The following is a 19,932-nucleotide window of genomic DNA, read 5'->3' as shown; positions in this document are numbered from 1 at the left end:
TGAGGCCAAGCTTATCCCTAAAGGTTCTTCATAAGAAAGAAAGTTGATAGTTTTAGGGTTGCATCCATTTTTCTTCTTGTTTGCATACTGATCTTCTGGGCATCTGAAGCAGTCAGCCATATCTGACAAATAGAAGAAAGTCAAGCTCCATTTGCAATTCATCTGTGTTTTTTGCCTACTATGAAACCATTATTGATCCTGCTGATCTCTTTTGAACCTTACTTACGGTCAGAGAGCTGGTTGTATATTTGAATTACTCATTGCTTTCCTGCAGAATCCGACATAGGTTTCTTTAAAGCATTTTAAGTAGCCATGCTGTGCACCCAGCAGGGCGGGGGTCTTTGACCAATGGCACCAAGATGGCAGGGTTAGTGGAACCTTGGTTTTTTTGGGTGGACAGTTAACTGAGAGGGGCGGAATATATTTTGCTCCCATATTTAATTGTCTCCAGGTTAGGGTGTTTTTGCCTTTCCTTCAGTAAGTGCCAGTAGCCATTGCTAGACATTCTAAAGCCTTTCTCAAAATGATGGGCAGAAACTCACATCAATAAGGCAGACTGTAAAGGGCCTAAAGAGTGTTAAGAGAAAGGCATGCCACTAGGTCCGATTGGGCCCAGTGTCGTCTATTCCCACCACCATACATATACTGTTCCCTACTGGGAACCTGGCTGCTTGCCTTCCAAAATACAAAGCTCCAACCTTGTTCAGCTCTGAAGGATGTCGAATGCAGCTACACCATCAAGTGGAATGCCATTGAAATAGCAAATGCTGGTTGGAATTAGTGCCATGATATTTCCTCTTCCTTGAAGTATAATGAATAAGGTTCTAGCCTAATGATGATGTCTAGAATGTTTCATTCTGACTACACACATCATTTGCAAATCTGCAACTTCTGTACCATTTTACTACTTGACTTGGCAGCTTCACTTAAATTATGTGTACAATGAAATATTACTCTTCTTTTCCTACTTATATTTCAATATTGCTCCTCACTGAGGCCAAACTTAGATACACAAAATGTTTAGGGGAAGGCACACTGGGAAAATAAGCACTGGGTTCACTTAAATTATGTGTACAATGAAATCATTTTTGGAGGATAGCGGGATTACTTTCAGATCCACCAGCTTGGGATTTCACCAGGCTCTTTTGTTTTTGAACGTATTGATGACGTGTTACTGGAAAGTAGCAATAAAATATTCACACCTCTCCAAGCAGGAAAGTGTGGTTTTCAACAGAGACTTGCTAATCTTGTACAATGAAAACTGTCACATACCATTCTGGTTTGAAATCTTCCCTTCTGGACATGGAACACAATCATAGCAGCAAAATTTCTGCCCTTCCTTCCTTTTCTTCTGATTACCCGTGCGGCAGTAGTCATTGCACACAGAAATTGGCATCACCTATCAATAAACAGGAAATAATTTCAGAAGGGAGAAATCGTTGAAGGAAAATTTCCAATTCTGAAGTTCAAATAAGAAAAGTGATCTCTCATCCCATAAACATTGGCACAGGACTGCTTCTTCATATATAGTCCCACCATCAGCCCCTTTGTATTAAGAAACAGGAATGAAAGAGGCAAAATATAAGATACAGATAAAACTAGGGCCATTTCAGAAATCAGAAACTTTATAGTGGAAAGACCAAATGTGACAGATATTCAAAACTTATGTCACTCTCCTAACCCTGGCAGTATTTGGTAAGATTTTATTTATTTATTTATACTTTCTTTAAGGCCCCAAACTCAAAGTGAATGAAACAAGTTAACCTGAAAAGTGATCCATACTCTGCCCCACAGGCTTAAGGGGCCATTGTACAAGTCTTTTAAACAAGAATTTAGTGGAGGAGTATATCAGTGTGCTCATAAATTGGAGAATGTGGGGCCCACAAGTAAACTCTAGAGTAATAGGTGTCAACTTCTAGGGGCCAAAGTCCCTTCACATACATCCTCAATAAAATAATTGAGAGGCCTGTCCCAGAGGTGATGGGCACTGCTATTCAAAAGGTGTCCATGAGCCACGTCTTGCAATCGATTATGCAGCGTGGGGGTTACCCGCCCCAGTATTTTATTTAAGTTGGCACCCCTGCCTAAATTCCAGACCTGGTTAAAATCATTGTGCCATATAATCATGTCCTCATTAATGAGGAATTCTTTTCCATCAGCTGCATCTGAATCAACCCATCCAATCTTCAATCGAAGGAAGGACCTGTTTGGGAATGTGACTATGTTCATGATGTCAAATCCCCCTCCCACTTCTCTTTGATCAGTAAAGGACACGGTTTCTCCAGCTGCGTTGTTAAATGAAATGTCCTGAAGAACAGGGTGCAGCTAAGAGAAAGAGAAAATGGAGTTGAATGGGAAATAGCATAAATGAGATTTTGAATAAAGTGTCGTGGTTTACAGAAACATTTCTTCATGAATCTTATTTAGTTATAGTAACGTAGCTTCAGTTAACAAAGAACATGTGCAAAATATCTGTGATTTTGACACAGCAGATGAAGTCTTTATTATGCATTGGAAGCCTTTTTTATTCATCTCTAATATTCCTTTCCGTTTATTTTCTCCCTTTAGTTGTTCTTTCTCTCTCTTTTCTTCTTCTTGTTTTTTGTTTCCTTTGAAGTCCTATATGTGGGGTCCTTGCTAAGGTCCATGGATTAACAACTCATAGGGGTGGTGCTTGGTCATTGCGGACCCTAGGTGCAAAAGCGGGAAGTATTTGCCCCCCCCCAAAAAAAATGAGAGGCAGGGACAGAAAAGTAGGGATCTCAGGTGAGAGCTATGAATTGCCTCTAGGAGAGGACTCCGATTTCTACCTGTTTTGTATGTAGTTTTTGAAGTTGTTATAGCATGATGAAAAACTATAACAAAAAAATATTTGGCGGAATTAAGTACATAAAATGCACATATTTGTCTTTTTCAGTGAATATAATTTTCCATACTATTTATACAGCACCTCTGGATCCTAATGTATTAAAGTCCTATTTTTGTAAAAAAAAATCTTATTTAAAAAAATAAGTAAAATAAAGACAGCCAAAATAAATACTATTATGACAGGTTGAAAGCAGGACACATTTGGACATTATAATTGAACTTGTTATTCCAAAACATAACAAAAAATATGAATTTTTGCATAGAGCTGTTAGGCTGGTTTATATGTATAAGTTGGTGTAATCAAAGCTACTATGCACCAGATTTTCTCCAACCATTCAGATATTATTAGCTTTTGTAGTCTCAGCAGCAGTAATGAGGTTGAACATTATTTCTTGATTATTTTCTGGCATACCATCTTATCTTTATCATAATCATAATCATCATATATTATTTATACCACAGCCGTCTGGCAGGGTTGCGCCATCCAACTTGGGAGTCTTCCAACACTTATAAAAATGTGATCAAACATTAAAAACTTCTCAATACAGGGCTGCCCTCAGATGACTTCTAAATAGCAATAGTTTTATTGTATAACCAAGCAATAATGTTTTAAGTCACAATTGTATATAAAGTTTTCTGTTACATGACTCTGGTCATGCAGATAATGGTAAGATTTGTTTCCATTCATTCTCAGAACATTACCTGCCAAGGCTCCAGATCCTGAAGTTTTAATCTTTCACTTTTTCCCATTGCTCTCTGTTTGGATCTAGGGGAGTAAATGTTATGCAAGGCATGAGCCACAGCATAGACACCATTATAGATGCTGTAGCTGTGACCAGTCATGCTCATTTCAAACAGAGAACTTGGAAGACTCTGCAACCTCTCCTCTCCAGTGCACATACCATAGACCTCCATTGGTGCATTGAAATTGGGAAGAATACAGTCAAATGCTTGCTCCCAGAAGCCTTTGATGAAACCATCTCCTTGTGTCAGGGAAGGCTTTATGCTCTGAAGAAATTCCTTGAATGCTGGAAGATTTTGTGAGTGGATTGTGAAGGAGAGGGAACCCTGGAAAAGCAGGACATTCCATACCTTAAGAAGACCCATAGATATGAAATCAGTCTGTGCTGTAAAGATCCATACCTTTTTAAATGATGTGTTTTCTTTATTTGTAGGATCTGGTAGAAATATAGTAAGTCTCAGTGCTATAATTGCCAGAGATTCCCCATAAACAATAAGTGTAGTGACTTTATTATCTCTTATTTTCACATACATATTTAAAGCTATATCATGCATTTCATCCACATTATCAAAGTGGAGTTGTATTGCAATTATTTGTGTGAAGGCCGAGCAAATCCCATTTTGAGAAAGCGTGTTCTCCCTAACAGAGAGCACGTGTTGCGGTTGGGGGAACAGGCCACTGTGTTATGACTAGGCAAATTTGGGAACCCAAACCTGTAAAGGGTTAATTGGGTTGCTGGGGATTTTTGAGTGTTGCCAATTCGGAGGAGGGGTCAGAATCTATAAATATAGGAGCCAGACGTTGGGAAGTCCTCTTGGCTGTTTTGCAATGGATCATGTGGAGCACTTGGACAATCTTCTCCTTGTCTGGTTACATTTCTTTATTTCTTTATTTCCCCTTTCTTTTAATCCTCTTTAGTCCCTTAAATAATTTAATTCCCCCTTTTTCCTGTTCGATTTCCCACCCCACCCCTTACCCTGCCCTGTGGGAAGATTCTCCCTGTATCTGTGGCTTGCCTTTCCCAATAGGGAAAGAGCCCCCGTTAGGGGCTTTCTTTTGCAAAAGGTTTCCCCCATTTCTCTTGTTGAAATTGTGGGGCTAGTCAGGGCTGTTCCCAGCTTAGCTGGAATCACTTTCGTTTATAGTATCCCCATAGGTTGGCTTTATTTTGAGTGTGTGCAGCGCTGTTGGCCAAATTTTAAGCTAGCCTTGGGTGGGAGCACTAATTTGGTTTCCTTTAATATTGCTATGAGACTAAGATTCTCAAGAGCAGAAACAGGGAGGCCTATTCGGCCTGCACATTAACTTCCAAGCCTAAGTCTGCTACAGGTAGCAGTTAATTGTTAAGTCTCTGACGTGACTCATTCTAGCTATAGGAATGTATCTGCTTGCAGGCCCAGTTGCTGCTAATGTATATCTGAGGCAGACAGAGGGCCCTAGAGGCTCTCTGTGCCTCCAAGGACTACGAGCACTCTGTATATGCTCTTGAACTATGCCGTTTCTGAGCAAGTTTACTTTCTTTAAGTTTTTTGGTTTGTTTGTTTTTTGCCCTGTTAGTGGTGTCTGCCATTTTAGAGACAAGCCATTGTGGCTTAGTGGCTAAAGTGTAGGACTAGGACCTGGGAGACAGGGTTCATATCCCCCTCTTAGCCACTCTTATAACAAAACAAAACTAACTGCTCCTTTTGGGCTATTCTGTTGCTGGGTAGTTCTGCCCATTTGTGATAAAAGAACTTTGGGTTTCTTGAAGGGGTGCTTCCCCCTAAATAGGGCTAGCAGGGGTACCTGGACAAGCTGTGGGCTACCTCAACTCTGCTATTTCACTGGAAACATTTATGCCTGGCCTAGCAGGTGATACTTGGGCTTTGCCCTAGAATTCAATGGCCTGGAAGTGTTTCTGGCCTGAATAGTGTCCCCATGTTGACCACGAAGCATTGGTTTCACTGGGTCAGCGCATAGTGCCGGTAATGCCTAGGTTGCAGGATTGGTCCCTGTTTGGGACACCTGCATGCTCCCCCATTGCTCTACCTGGACACTTAGGTCCTTTTGGTGGTTACCTCACTGCGAGGGATGTAACGGGCGCCACGTTTGCAATATGCAAGTGGGAGAAAGCACCTTTGTGTGCCTGCATTGCAGTTTGCTCTGTGCGTTGCAGGGCACGGCGCTGCACGGGCTGCAATTGTATTGCATTGCATGAGAGATTTGCAGTTGCATTGCACGGAGGGTGTGTGTGCATTGCACGGAGTGTGTTGTTACATGGCACAGAGTGTGTTGTTGCATTGCACGGAAGGTGCGGTTGCATTGTACGGAAGGTGCGGTTGCATTGCACGGTGTGTGTGTGTGTGCATTTCATGGAATGTGTGCATTGCATGGAGGGTGTAGTTGCATTGCACAGAGTGTGTTTTTTGCATTGCACGGAGTGTGTGCATTGCACAGAGTGTGTAGTTGCATTCCACAGAGTGTTTTTTGCATTGCACGGAGTGTGTAGTTGCATTGCACGGAGTGTGTAGTTGCATTGTATAGAGTATAGTTGCATTGCACGGAGGGTTTGTTTGTGCATTGCATGGAATGTGTAGTTGCATTGCACAGAGCGTGTTTTTTGCATTGTAGGGAGTGTGTAGTTGCATTGCACGGAGTGTGTAGTTGCATTGAACGGAGTGTGTAGTTGCATTTGCTTGGAGGGTTTGTGTGTGCATTGCACGGAGTGTGTAGTTGTATTGCATGGAATGTGTAGTTGCATTGCACAGAGCGTGTGTCGGAAAAGGAAGCTGGCTCGGCGGCAGCTTTGTCAGGACTTCTTTAGGGGTTCTGGCCAGCGTCGGCCCTGTAAATTTACATTTCACGATGGCAGCACAAGATGCCCCCTGCCCAAGTGGGGGCTGGAAGCTGGCAAGCAATAGCTCAATACCTTTTGCCCATATTCCCATTTTATTTAGGGATCCAGTTGGATATCGTTGCTAAAACAAACCACTTGCCTATGGAGAAGCTGTCTGCCTTGAAGGAAGTTATTTTGTAATACTTCCTCTGTAGCAAGTGATGCTTCATCAGATCCGATCTTGCTGGGTCACTTAATTAATCTTCCCACTAGGCCAGGCTGCCTGCGGCCTGAGGTCCCCTTACCTTTGTGTACGCCTACCAAGTGTGGTGAAGGCAGATATCAGGCGATGGTAGCAATTCCTGAATGTATGCAATAGTAGTGCGCCAGGGTAGGATACCTTGAACCCGCACAGGGATTTTCAGGTTCATGCTGGTGCTGCTGGATCTTTGCCCTTTGGTTTTTATTTCAAGGGCTGATGGTGTGCAAAGCTATGGCCTCAAGCCCGGTGTGGTGAGGCAATCATGTGACATAACTTTTCTTGAGTTTTTCCCCATTGTAGTAGCAGTTCACATGTGGCCCGAGGAGTTCAGTGACCATCGGATCTGCTTTTGGTCTGATAACCAGGTAGTGGTGAGCGTCTTGGCAAAACAGTCCTCACGCTACAGCAGATTCTCTGCCCCTCCGCTCACGCTTTCGAGCTGCGCCACTTAAGGTTTAATTGTGCTCTCTACTCTCCAAAATTACGGGATCCTTTAATGATGTTGCTGATACTCTATCCCATTTTCAGATGAAGCGCTTCAGATCCTGGGCTCCAGACTCAGCTGTTGCCAGATTTTTCCAGACCACCTGTGGCATTTTGACAACAATTAGTAATTACAGAGAGCAGCAGCTTCCAATTCCCCTTCTGCTTTTAGCTCTTATGGGAAGGCCTGGATGGATTTCTTAGCCTTAAGCTGGCAGTCCTCGGCCATTCAGATGAATTGGCCCCCATCCTCTGAGCATATCCTGCGGTATTTGGTCCACCTGCTGCAGATTGGGCGCGCTGTTATAATTTTCAGAATTCAGTCCGCTGCAATGTCTGTTACATTGAAGCTTTAATTTTCAGAGACCCTTGTATAAGGTTTGTAGTGCGCAGGGCCTTGGAAGGTTGGAATAGGCTTCAATCTCATAGGACAGCGGGCAGGAATTTGGTCAATTTTTACCTATGCAGTATCTGCAACAAGTTAAAACTTGTCTGCTGGTTAAAGATCAAGGCGAGACTCCTTTCAGTAGTCCATTGCATTTTCGCACTGAGGGTTGGGAAAATGGTTGTTGGTGCCAGCACGGGGCTGAGAGTCTGGAGGCTTATTGCTTCAGGACTTTTTCTTATCCTTTGGAGCTCGTCATTAGAGTCGGGAACTCAAAAACGGACTTAGTGGGCAGGAGTGCCACAATCAGGCTTCCCGCCACAGGTGAGGAGGGCCCTTGCCTGGTTATGGATAACAGAATATTTGGCTTTTCATTCCCTGGGGGCTGGCCCGCTCCTAGTGCATGAAAATGGGTTCCCGTTAGCCAGGCATCTATGTGCTTACGTTGTGCACCAGTTATTACAGCCTGCGGCTTGCTTACCGCTGAACACGCCTCATTCCTTACGATTAGGTGCTGCTGCAAAGGCTGCACACTGGGGGCCTGTCAGTAGACAGGATTGTGAATACGGGTCATTGGAAGTCTGACGCTGAGAAGGGTTATATCAAGAAGTGTCAATTGATGTCTGTGCTGATGCTTGTCTGTTATTTCCTTTTTTCCATAGGAGCAGCTGTGCACATTTGGGCCACAGCATTGTACACTGGGCTGGCAAGCGCGCTGACGAGTCTGGACTGGGGTGCCATCTCAGTCTTCCTGCCCATGTGAACATATACTGGATTTCCAGATGGGGAATGCTTTGGGAGGAGATCCTTCCTTTGGTGTGGTCGAGTGTGACCTGTGCAGGTCCTCCCGCAGTGCTGGTGGTACAGCTGGGCGAGAATGATTTTGCCATCTTCCTACAGCATGAGTTTGCATTCCTGCATGCAAGAGGACTTGGATTGAGTTGATGGCAGCTCTCCCTGGACTCATAATAATTTAAGGCATTGGTTCAAGGTGGTCTGGAGGGGGGGGGGGTTGGAGCACCTGTCCCCTCCAATGCGCAAATATATTCCATTAAGGGAATCCAAGGATTCGCTAGTCGGGAACCAATGCCTAGACAAACTACCATTGAGCAGGCCAGAAAGCATGTTAATAAGGCAGTGGACAATAGAATAAATAAAATAAAATAAAATAACAAGTAAAATAAAATAGGTCCTTGCTTTAGGTGGCTCTGTAATATTGCACCCTGCTATTTTCTTCAAGGCTGTTGCCCTCTTTAGGGCAGATGGGCTGCATCTTTCCCCTAAGGGGAACGACACCTGGCGGGATGCGATTGCCTTGGGATTCTTTGCTCCCCCACAATGTTTGCTGGTACTGACGATATGGTGGGGCCCAGTCGTCAGTGCTGCCCTGCTGAGGTCAGGTGCAGCTAGTCGTGAACCAATGCCTAGACAAACTACCACCGAGAAGGCTGGAAAGCGTGTTAATAAGGCAGTGGAAATAAAATACAGGTTGTTGGAAATCGAATGCATGCAAAGGTTATGTTCGTTAACATTATTGGTGTCTTACAGTTTTGCTTGTTTTATCTTAGGTTTAGCAGCTGTCCGCATTTGGATGGTGGGGCACAGCATCATGCATTGAGCTGGCATCAGTGCACGGCAGTCCGGATTGGGACCGGGTCTCGGCCTTCCTCCACATGTGCAGTTGCCTTGGCTGTCCAGACTGGGAATGCGCCGGCCAGAATTCCTGCCGCTGATTCGGAGGCAGGTGCTGCTGGAAGGGCCGCCCACTGCTGTTGGGGTGCAGCTGGGTGAGAACGACCTGGTTTCCATGGACTGTTTTTTCACTATGTGCTGCAATTTTGGGTGACCTGGAGGAGCTGCGGGCAGTGGTGCCGACAGCAAAAATATTTTGGTCAAAGCTTTTGCAACGACGTGTTTGGAAGGGTAGTCATTGCCCAGCTGCCACTGAAAGGGTCAGAAAGCGCATCAATTCTGCTGTGTCTAAAAAGATTTTTGAGCTGGGGGGAGATGTGATTTCCCATCCTGAGATTCTTTTTCAGGCTGCATCCTTTTTCAGAGCTGATGCCGTGCACCTTTTTGAGTTGGGTGGAGATGTGATTTCCCATCCTGAAACTGGTCGGAGCTCCTGCCTCGGATTCGGAGGCAGTTGCTATGGGAAGGACCCCCATCGGCCATTGTGGTGCAGCTGGGTGAGAACGACCTGGTTTCTATGGACTGTTTTTTCCTGCGTGCTGCAATGGAGACGCTGTGGGCAATGGTGCCAACAGCTAAAATTTTTTGGTCAAGGCTGCTACAACGGCGCGCTTGGAGGGGCAGTCGTTGCCCAGCCGCCACGGAGAGAGCCAGAAAACGCATTAACTCCGCAGTGTCGAAGATCGCGGAGCTGGGCGGAGATGTGATTTTTCATTCTGAGATTTCTTCTCAGAAGCCATCCTTTTTCCGAGTTGATGGCGTGCACCTCTGCTTCTGGTAATGAGGCATGGCTAGGTGCGGTGGTGTCCAAGCTGAGGTCTTGGCTGGGGCTGTGAGTGGTTTGGCGGTGAGCTGGAGTGCTCCTTGGCGGTTAGGCATTGGTTAATTGGTTCTTGGAGGGGTAAGTGCCTATCCCTCCAAATGATGCGGAAAGGGAATTCCGTTAAAGGAATCCAGGGGCTTGCCATTCTTTCGTCCTTGTCCGTGGTGCCGGACTTGGGCCGTGCAAGCCCCACCGGAACATGAGGGTGAGAAGTGTTGGACTGATTCCCGGCCTCATTTCTCTCCCAATACTTGTTTCCCATGCTGGCTTCCGGTGGTGTCCGGAAGGGACCAGCTCTGTCCTCTGGCTTCCGGTGGTGTCCGGAAGGGACCAGCTCTGTCCTTTGGGGGCAAGGACAGATAGTCAAACCAATGCCTAAGCAACCACTCACATTTTTTGTATTGAAATAAAGTTGTGGCCAAAATTATGCCAAAAACCTAAACAAAAATTGAAGTGTGAAGTGTGAATTTTTTGGGGGTGGCACTGTGGGACTCAACACGCAAAGCGTGTTCTCCCTAACAGAGAGCACGTGTTGCGGTTGGGGGAACAGGCCACTGTGTTATGACTAGGCAAATTTGGGAACCCAAACCTGTAAAGGGTTAATTGGGTTGCTGGGGATTTTTGAGTGTTGCCAATTCGGAGGAGGGGTCAGAATCTATAAATATAGGAGCCAGACGTTGGGAAGTCCTCTTGGCTGTTTTGCAATGGATCACCCGCCCCCCCTCCCTTTTATAGGGTGGTTCTTTGGTTCTCTTGACCTTGCTATGCCTGTCATGGGGTCGTTCGCCTTTGAGCGGGGGCCTGGTAGGAATTTTGCCATTTGGTTGATTGGCTGTTGCCATTTGGTTTTTGCCTACTGCGTAGCAAATCGTCACAACTTGTAAGGTTGGCGGTTAGGCATTGGTTAATTGGTTCTTGGAGGGGTAAGTGCCTATCCCTCCAAATGATGCGGAAAGGGAATTCCGTTAAAGGAATCCAGGGGCTTGCCATTCTTTCGTCCTTGTCCGTGGTGCCGGACTTGGGCCGTGCAAGCCCCACCGGAACATGAGGGTGAGAAGTGTTGGACTGATTCCCGGCCTCATTTCTCTCCCAATACTTGTTTCCCATGCTGGCTTCCGGTGGTGTCCGGAAGGGACCAGCTCTGTCCTCTGGCTTCCGGTGGTGTCCGGAAGGGACCAGCTCTGTCCTTTGGGGGCAAGGACAGATAGTCAAACCAATGCCTAAGCAACCACTCACATTTTTTGTATTGAAATAAAGTTGTGGCCAAAATTATGCCAAAAACCTAAACAAAAATTGAAGTGTGAAGTGTGAATTTTTTGGGGGTGGCACTGTGGGACTCAACACGCAAAGCAATGGCTCCAGGGTCTGCAAGAAATGTTCTCCACTGTTATCGTTCAGAGCAATGAGTCCAATCCACGTCCATCCAAAATGCTTAAGCAAGCGGATAATCCCAATAAATTCTAAGCTTTCTTTTTTCTAATTGCACATTTTGATTTGAACTGTGACCAGATCAGTCTCACATCCCTAGAAATAAAACAGAAAAAGCAATCTACAAAGAATATGGGATAAAGATGCAGGCTTGTATAAAACTAAATTTTTCATTATTGATCGTGGTAGATTCATTAATTTGATCTGTCTGCTCTGAGTAAAATTACTGACTAGAATACTTCCCAATGTTAGGACATGCTGATAAAATTTAGGCACCATACTGCAAGTAAATGAAATTAATTACAAATATGAATATACTACAACATTAGACATCTTCTGTTTCAAACTGAAATGAAAAGATTGCATTTGTAATTTGTAATTGCACATCTATGCTAATAAAATCCATACTGTCTAATGATCAGGGCATTACTGTTTTGCATGATACTTTCATGTACCTGCTGTTCTTCTATTGCTTTACATTTCCCTCACAGATGATCAAGAAAAAAATAAAACAAACCTGTTTCTCCTTCAGTAGACAACAACTTCATTTAACTGAAAGCTGCAATGTTATACAGACTTACATGAAAGTCCCATTGAATTCTGAATTTTTTCTCAGTATACAGCTGTGGTTGGGATAGGAATGTTGCTTGCATGTTAGAACCACAGGTTTGAGGTGTGCAGGCTAATGTAGCTAAGGCCAGTCATTGATCCTGTGGTGCATCAGATGGAAAGGGGAGTCAGGTGGCAATGGACGTACCGTACTTTCACACTGGAAGACGCAGCGGGTGGCAAAATTAGTCTCCTGTTTCTTTAGGTATTCCAGCCCAATGTCAGCCTCTCTGGGGTAGTGCCCCATTCTGACAATCTCAGGTTTCCTTGTGGTATCTAACCTGAACTGTCACAATCCCTGTCTGCTTCAACACAATTCAACCAATTTCCATATCCCTCCATATAGGATAATTTTCACCATGATGTAACAATTTACCCAAGAAATCAATTCAAGTCAGCACACACCACAACTTTAAAGGACCTTGACTGTGAATATGTGGTAGTACAATGGTACCTCGGGTTAAGAACTTAATTCGTTCTGGAGGTCAGTTCTTAACCTGAAGCCCCTCTTTAGCTCATGGGGCCTCTGGCTGCTGCTGCTGTACCGCCGCTGCTGCACGATTTTTGTTCTCACCCTAAAGCAAAGTTCTTAACCTGAGGTACTATTTCTGGGTTAGCAGATTCTGTAACCTGAAGCGTCTGTAACCTGAAGCGTCTGTAACCTGAGGCACCACTGTATATTTGTTTACATTTTCACCCTTCTCTTCCCCACTCCTGACAATAAGTATACTCAAAGCAATTGTAAATACATGATTTCCTTCAAATAAACTGTTACAGTGGCTAGGTTTATAAATAAATAAATAGAAAAAATGTTTTTTTATTATTCCAGTATTCAGGCAAATTATGGGTCCCATTTCAACTTGAAAATGTCAGTAATAAAAGAATCCCTCTTTGGGATTCCTGTCTTAAAGACATTAAAGAAAGGAAAGGGCAATCCAGAAGAGGAATGGAAAAGTCTTACTATGAAACATCAAACACATTCTTTGATGGTTGTTCCTTATACAAAATTTCATAGAAATTGTAAAAGCTCTGAGAAAGAACTCCACCGATGATGACTTCACCTGGCTGGTACCACTCGTGTGGAACAGGAAAAGGATTATTCCCGGGGCAGGGGATAGAATTAGAGATAATAAAAACAGGAGTTATTAAAAACAGCAACACCAATAGTAGCAACATCCTGATAGCCTAGCTTAAGATATACATTTCATTAGCGGGTTGCAAATACATTCCTTTAGAAGTAACAGAAATTATATTGTCCTAAATTGAGCTGATAGAGCCCTGTCTGTTTCTCCCCCTACACTAGCTCTCCATAACATATGAGCTTATTTTTTAAACACTTTTAGGCTTGCTTGTTGATTTTTTTTCTTCCCTCCAGGAAGCCAACTGGGGATTTGGCCTGGATAGGAAATTACAGTGATTTGAGTAATTGCCGAATAGGAATATTAATTACTTATTCAGAGTTTAGAGTCTGAGTAAGACTTTTACTTTTTTTACTCCCAATCCTGCTGCTTAGATAAAAGATAAAAGGGGCAGAAGGGTTTTTCCTTGGTGTGCTAAGAACAACAGAAAACTCTTGAGTGAAGACATTGTCATCAGGATATAAAGTAGCAGTTCTAAATTTTGAGATTAAGACCACTTCTCAACTCCAGTTGTCTTCAAGGAAATGGGACTCAGCACTTCTCAATAAGATCAAGCTATGGTTTAAAAATGAATAGCACAATTCAGTTGCAAGAACCAACAGGAGCTATTGGTATATTGGAGGAGTGGGCTTTCATTTTCAGCCTGACTAATGAATTCTCTTCTGGGTAACCTTCCATAAACTTTAAGACTTTGGTAGGTGGGACCAGAGAGGGAAGGCCACAGAACACCTAATCTAAATTTTAATAGGGTTTCGTGTCTACTTTATACTGTCTGACACATTCACGTTGCTCTGTTCCCTATTCAGATTATCACGAAACATTATCAGAATTCAAGGTCATATTCTGGGTAAGAAAAAACACTGAAAATATGAAGTAGAGCAGGGGAGGCATAGCTAGTGGTTGTTGTTGTTGGGGTTATTATTGATGATGATAATAATTATTATTATACTTATTATTAATAATAATAGGGACGCGGGTGGCGCTGTGGGTTAAACCACAGAGCCTTGAACATGCTGATCAGAAGGTCAGCGGTTTGAATCCCTGCGATGGGGTGAGCTCCCGTTGTTCAGTCCCTGCTCCTGCCAACCTAGCAGTTCAAAAGCACATCAAAGTGCAAGAAGATAAATAGGTACTACTCCAGTGGGAAGGTAAATGGCGTTTCCGTGCACTGCTCTGGTTCGCCAGAAGTAGCTTTGTCATGCTGGCCACATGACCTGGAAGCTGTACGCCGGCTCCCTTGGCCAATAAAGCAAGATGAGCACCGCAACCCCAGAGTCAGCTACGACTGAACCTAATGGTCAGGGGTCCCTTTACCTTTACCTTTAATAATAATAATAATAGATCATATATATCTAACCCCAGAGTGATATTGGGTAAGATCATGGGATTCTCATTGCCAAGGCAAGTCTGTGCTGGTAGAATTTTGTGTGCTGAGGTCCCCCAAAACACCCCTACCCTAATAACCCACACATCACACATAATTTTTGTTTAAGGTCTTTGGCATAATTTTGACCACAACTTTATTAATCATACAAATTGTGAGTGGTTGCTTAGGCATTGGTTATGCCTAGCTGTCCCCCCCCCCCCCCCGCCTTGGGGGACAGCACTGACTCCCAGATTCCAGTGAGAGTCAGTGTGGAGGAACAAGATCAGGGATAACTGGAGCTGCGACACAGACCCTCAGCTACTCTCCGCATGCTCCCAGGAGCTTACGCGGCCCACACCCTGCACCAAGAGTTTGGACGAGAGGATGGTAAGCCCCTGAATTCCTTTAACGGAATTCCTGTGCAGCAGCAGCATTGGAGAGGCAGGCACAGCTAATCCATACCCCTCCACCAACCAATTTAACCAATGCCTAACCGCCACTCGAGCCCTTACGCTCGCTGCCAACCACACCCTCAACTTAGACACCACTGAATCCAGCCAAACATCATTCCCAACCGAGGAAAGATGAACCCCATCCGCCCTTACAATTCAGCGGCCTTGAACGTAATAATAGGATGAGGAATCACAAACCTGCCCAAACCAACCACCACTTGCCTGCCGCGGAATTAATTCACTTCCTAACTCGCTCGGTGGCAGCTGGGCAGGGACTACCCCGCCAGATGCGGCGTTGAAGCAATTGTGACCAAATTATTTTAGAAGCAGGCACCATGGTCGCCAAATCCCCTAGATCCTGTAAAATGGCAGCACGCAGCCCATAACAAGAAGAGGAAACCATATCATTTTCCCTGAGCTGCACCACGATCGCCGTAGGAGGGCCAACCAGGAGAACACACCTTTGCATGAGTGGTAAGAATTCCCTCCACAGCATCCCCCTTCTGGAAATCCAGGACACCTGCACATGCTGCGGAAGGCCCAGGCCATCTCCCAATCCAGACTGACGAGCTCTGTCAGCAGCCCAATGCACAATACTGTGCCCCACTATCCAGATACGGATAGTGTCCAGACCTAGGGTTAAAACACAAAATGTAAGTACACAATTCCACATTATTTCCGCACATAAGCTCTGAATGCATCCGACTTCCACCGACCCAGGTCTTTTATCCTTTTCACCGATAAACCCCAGTGGGCAGCTGTCGTTGCAGCACCAATCTGGAAGGAGTGAGGAGCAAACTCTGAGGCCGCAAGGCCACATGCCGCAACAACTTTACGCAACACCTTAGTGAACTGATGCCTCCCCAATGGATGCCCATTTTCATGAATAAACAGGGGGCCCTCACCTGCAGGTCACAAGGCCAAATACTTCCTGAGATCTTTTACCGGGCAAGGGCCCCCTTCCCCAGTTGCTGGGAGCCTAATAACGGCTCCCCTGCCTAGCTGATCAGTCTTTGAATTTCTGATATTAACCTGCAAGTTGAACGGAGACAGACTCACGTCCTGCAACAACAAGCCCCTAGAACCTCCATCCCGCTTGGGTTCAAGGACCACCTCCCCCACTCTCAGGGCCCCAAAGAAGGCTAGTGAGAAGGCTGTGCAAAATAGTTGAGCCTTGAACTTAGGCCAACAGATGCTCCGCAGTTTACTGCACATCTGTGTCAGCAACTCAAATGTGATGGGCCACCTGGAAATAGGCCTAGAAGGAGTAAGTCACCTCCATCCCTCCAGTGCCCTTCGCACCACAAACTTCCCACACGGATCCTTGTTAAAAAACGCCCTGCTAAAGAAGGAAATTGCCGTTGAATGAATCCTCAGCGTCCTGGCCGCCCGCCGCATCTGGAATAGATGCGCCAAATACTGGAGCACCTGAGAGATAGAATCGGGGGCAGTAACCTCCCCTGCAACTGACTGCCCATTAAATAATAAAAAATCAGCCCAGGCCATTTTATAAGCCCTCAGACTGGAGGGGGCAACAGATGCAGCTACTCCCTGTAAAACTAAGTGCTGCCAAGGTTCCAGAGATGATCCTGGAAAATTTCTGGACGGTCTCGAGCCACTGGCACCAGGGACCTGAATCACTCCATCTGAAAACGGGACAGAGCATCAGCAATCTCGTTAGATATGCCCGGAACAAAATGAGCAGAAAATACAATATTAAAACACAAGCAATGTAAGACAAAAGCCCGTAACAGGGCTGATACCCTAGATCGTGAAGACTGCTTGGCTAGCACATTCACCACCGCCTGGTTATCAGACCAAAAACAAACTCGATGGTCCCTGAAATGCTTGACCCACAAGTGCACGGCCACTACACTGGGAAAAAACTCAAGAAAAGTTAGGTCCCGAGTTATAGCTTCCCCACGCCAAGCAGGAGGCCAGCGTTAAGCACACCATCTACCATCCCAGAACAGGCCAAACCCGAGCCACCCCGCTGCGTCAGAGTTCACCTGAAAGTCATTGTGGAGGTTCAAAGTGTCCTGCCACAAGGACACCCCGTTGAATTCCTCCAGGAATTCCAACCAGATACGAAGGTCAGCCTGCACCTGACGAGAAAGGCGCACCCTATGCCGCGGGGCCTGCAAGCCCGAGGTGAGTCTGGCCAAACGGGAGCAGAATGGTCGCCCAGGGGTGACTACCCTGCAAGCAAAATTCAAGTGACCCAGCAACGACTGCAGCTGTCGCAAGGTAACTGTCAGGGACGCAGCGGGAGCGCAGGGAGGGGAGGAGATGGAGAGCGAGGGGGAGCAGTCCGAGGGCAGCGTAGGAGAAGAGGACAGTAGCCCGAGAGATTCCATGAGCCTCTCCAGCGAATCGGAAGATTCACAGAAGGGGGCGCCGGTGGCCAGGGCAAGGGGGGCCCCAAGGGGGACACCCCAGAAGCAAGGGGCCAGCGGGGACTCCCAGAACAGCAGTTGGAAATCAGGACCAGCTTCCCCACCAGAGCGTAGTGGGGGGGAGGAGTCCCAGGTATCAGGGCCAGCGTATTCACCACCAGCGAGAGAAGATGAGTCAGGGTTGACCATGCCTCGATCGGAGAGCGGGGGAACGGTCGAGAGGAAGGTTACCAGCTGGGCGCGTGCGCCAAGTTCAAATGTACAGGCGAGCGGCACAGCAGGTAGCCCGGATAGGGAACCAGGTCCTAAAGCCCGCCGGAAGGAGGGGCAAGAATCAGGGGGGTCAGCATCAGAAGAGTCCAGAAAGGATGAAACCCCAGCGGGCAGGAGGGACCAGAGGAGGGAGGAGCTAAGGAAGAGGTGGAGCAAGGCTAAAGTCTTAAACTGGTGTCAGGGGGAGGAGACTCAGACGGGACTTCACCGGTCTAGGGTTTAAGACATAGAGCTGCACGCTGCGGCTTTGAAATGGAAACTGAACATCAATAAAGACTTTTGTACATAACTACAGCCGGGCGTTGGTCCTCTCTGAGCTGGGACCTAGGGGCGGCTCTGACAGTAACCTTCTTCAAGGGAAGCAGTTCCTCAATGACCCTTTTTAAAGTGGTTATCTTATCTGCCAGCAAGCTGGAGGTTTGGGCCACGGTATCCAACAAGATACCCAAATAAGTCAGTTGTGTAGAAGGATCCTCGGTCTTCTCTGCTGCTAATGGAACACCCAGTTCTTCCGCTAAGGAAGCAAAGGCCTGCAATAACACAACACAGTTCCCCGTATTGTTCGCTGAGGCCAACAAAAAATCATCCAAATAATGCGTGACTCTGCCCAAACCAGTTCTTTTGCTCAAGGCCCACTCCAAAAATGAACTAAAACACTCAAAAGCTGCACAGGCCACAGAGCAGCCCATGGGCATGGCCTTATCAAAGTAAAATCCTCCTTCAAACTGAAAGCCTAGCAACCAGAAATCATCAGGCTGAATTGGAAGCAGCCGAAATGCCGATTCAATGTCGCATTTGGCCAGTAGGGCACCAGGCCCAAATTTCCGTATCATCTTGATCGCATGATCAAGAGAAGCATACTTTACTGAACAAAGCTCCGGGGAATCACGTCATTTACTGACGTGCCTCTAGGATGAGAGTGGTTATGAATTAGGTGGAATTCCCCCGGGGCTTTCTTAGGAACTATACCCAACGGTGAAATATGCAAATTGGGAAAAGGGGGAATGGCAAAAGGACCAGCCATACGATGTAAAGCCAGTTCTTTTCCAATTTTCTTATGCGCCACCTCTAGCATGTCCTTAACAGATTTCTGGTTCGTGGAGTTCCTAACTATAGGGGTTGAGACCTAAAGAAAACCCATCATGCAAATAAGACGCCGATTCCCTATCAGGGTACGATTTTAATAATGACAGTAACGGCTGTAGCCGTTCCGGGGTATAGGCTAAGGAGGATAGGATACTACTTTCCTGCTCCAGTGGCTGGAACCTGGGGAGCAGCTTTTGGGGGCTGCTGAGAGCCCCCTCCTTTACGAAAGGGCTGCCGGCCCCCCGCACAAACTGATGCCGAATGGTTCCCTGAGCACTTCTCACACACATGTGAGTAATTGCAGGGTTGCCGTTGGCAGACACCCTTATTGAAGTCCCAGCAAAACAGCTTTTGAGGGACGGCCTTGAATTTTTGTGAATCAGGGGCCTTCTTGTCAATACGTGGGACCACATAAGTGGTCCAGACATCCAAGTCTTTGCGGTCCCAGTGGGCTGTGGGGATCTTGGCTGCTCTACGTCTAAAATTCTGGTCATAAGACAACGCAGCAGTCTCTCCGGCCATCGTGAAGGCCGAACGGACTATAGACAGATACACCCATAAGTGCAAAGATCTCCTGGGATAGGCTGCTGAAACCACACCAGCAAAAACCTGGAAACTATCTAACCAGCGTTCAAAAGTCCTATTCACTTTTGGTATGAACGCCCATTTTTTTGAGGGAGGAAAGCCCCTATCTAAGGGCTCCTTACCGTCAAGTGGAGGGGCCAGGCTAAAAATATCAACATAACGGCCATTCAATATCCTGGACCGCAATTTGGCAGACAAGTGGGCACCAGGAATAAGATCCCTAGCCGAATTGGTGGAGACTTTTACGTCAGGCACCAAGACCCCTTCCCGACACTCTTGCACCGCCCCATACTTTGCTCTGTGGGAATTTGCCCTCCGCTCCCAATCCACTTTGGGAGCCCCGAGGTCTCCCCAAAGCCCCAATAAAGCTTAAGGGAAGCTTCCTCATCGCTACTGGAACTCTGGGAAGAAGTACCTGTAGAAGAGGATGAGCTGTCTTTCCGTCTCCTCTTGGCACGCCTCCTGGAGCTCTTTTTGTGGTGGCAGTGCCCACCAGAAGAGGTCTTTGGAGGTGGAAGAAGGCTGTCC

General features: G+C 46.1%; 1 gene segment (V, D, J or C); it reads left to right on the top strand.

The window, feature by feature from the left end:
- The window catches only part of LOC310828875 (Ig mu chain C region secreted form-like), a 1,309,992-nt gene that overhangs the window by 402,666 nt on the left and 887,394 nt on the right, over positions 1–19,932 (top strand).

Source organism: Podarcis gaigeae (assembly GCF_964106915.1).
Source record: "Podarcis gaigeae genome assembly, chromosome: 13".
In the NCBI taxonomy this organism is placed as follows: domain Eukaryota; kingdom Metazoa; phylum Chordata; class Lepidosauria; order Squamata; family Lacertidae; genus Podarcis; species Podarcis gaigeae.
Note: the sequence above shows the minus strand (reverse complement) of the source record. Positions and strands in the feature narration are given on the sequence as shown.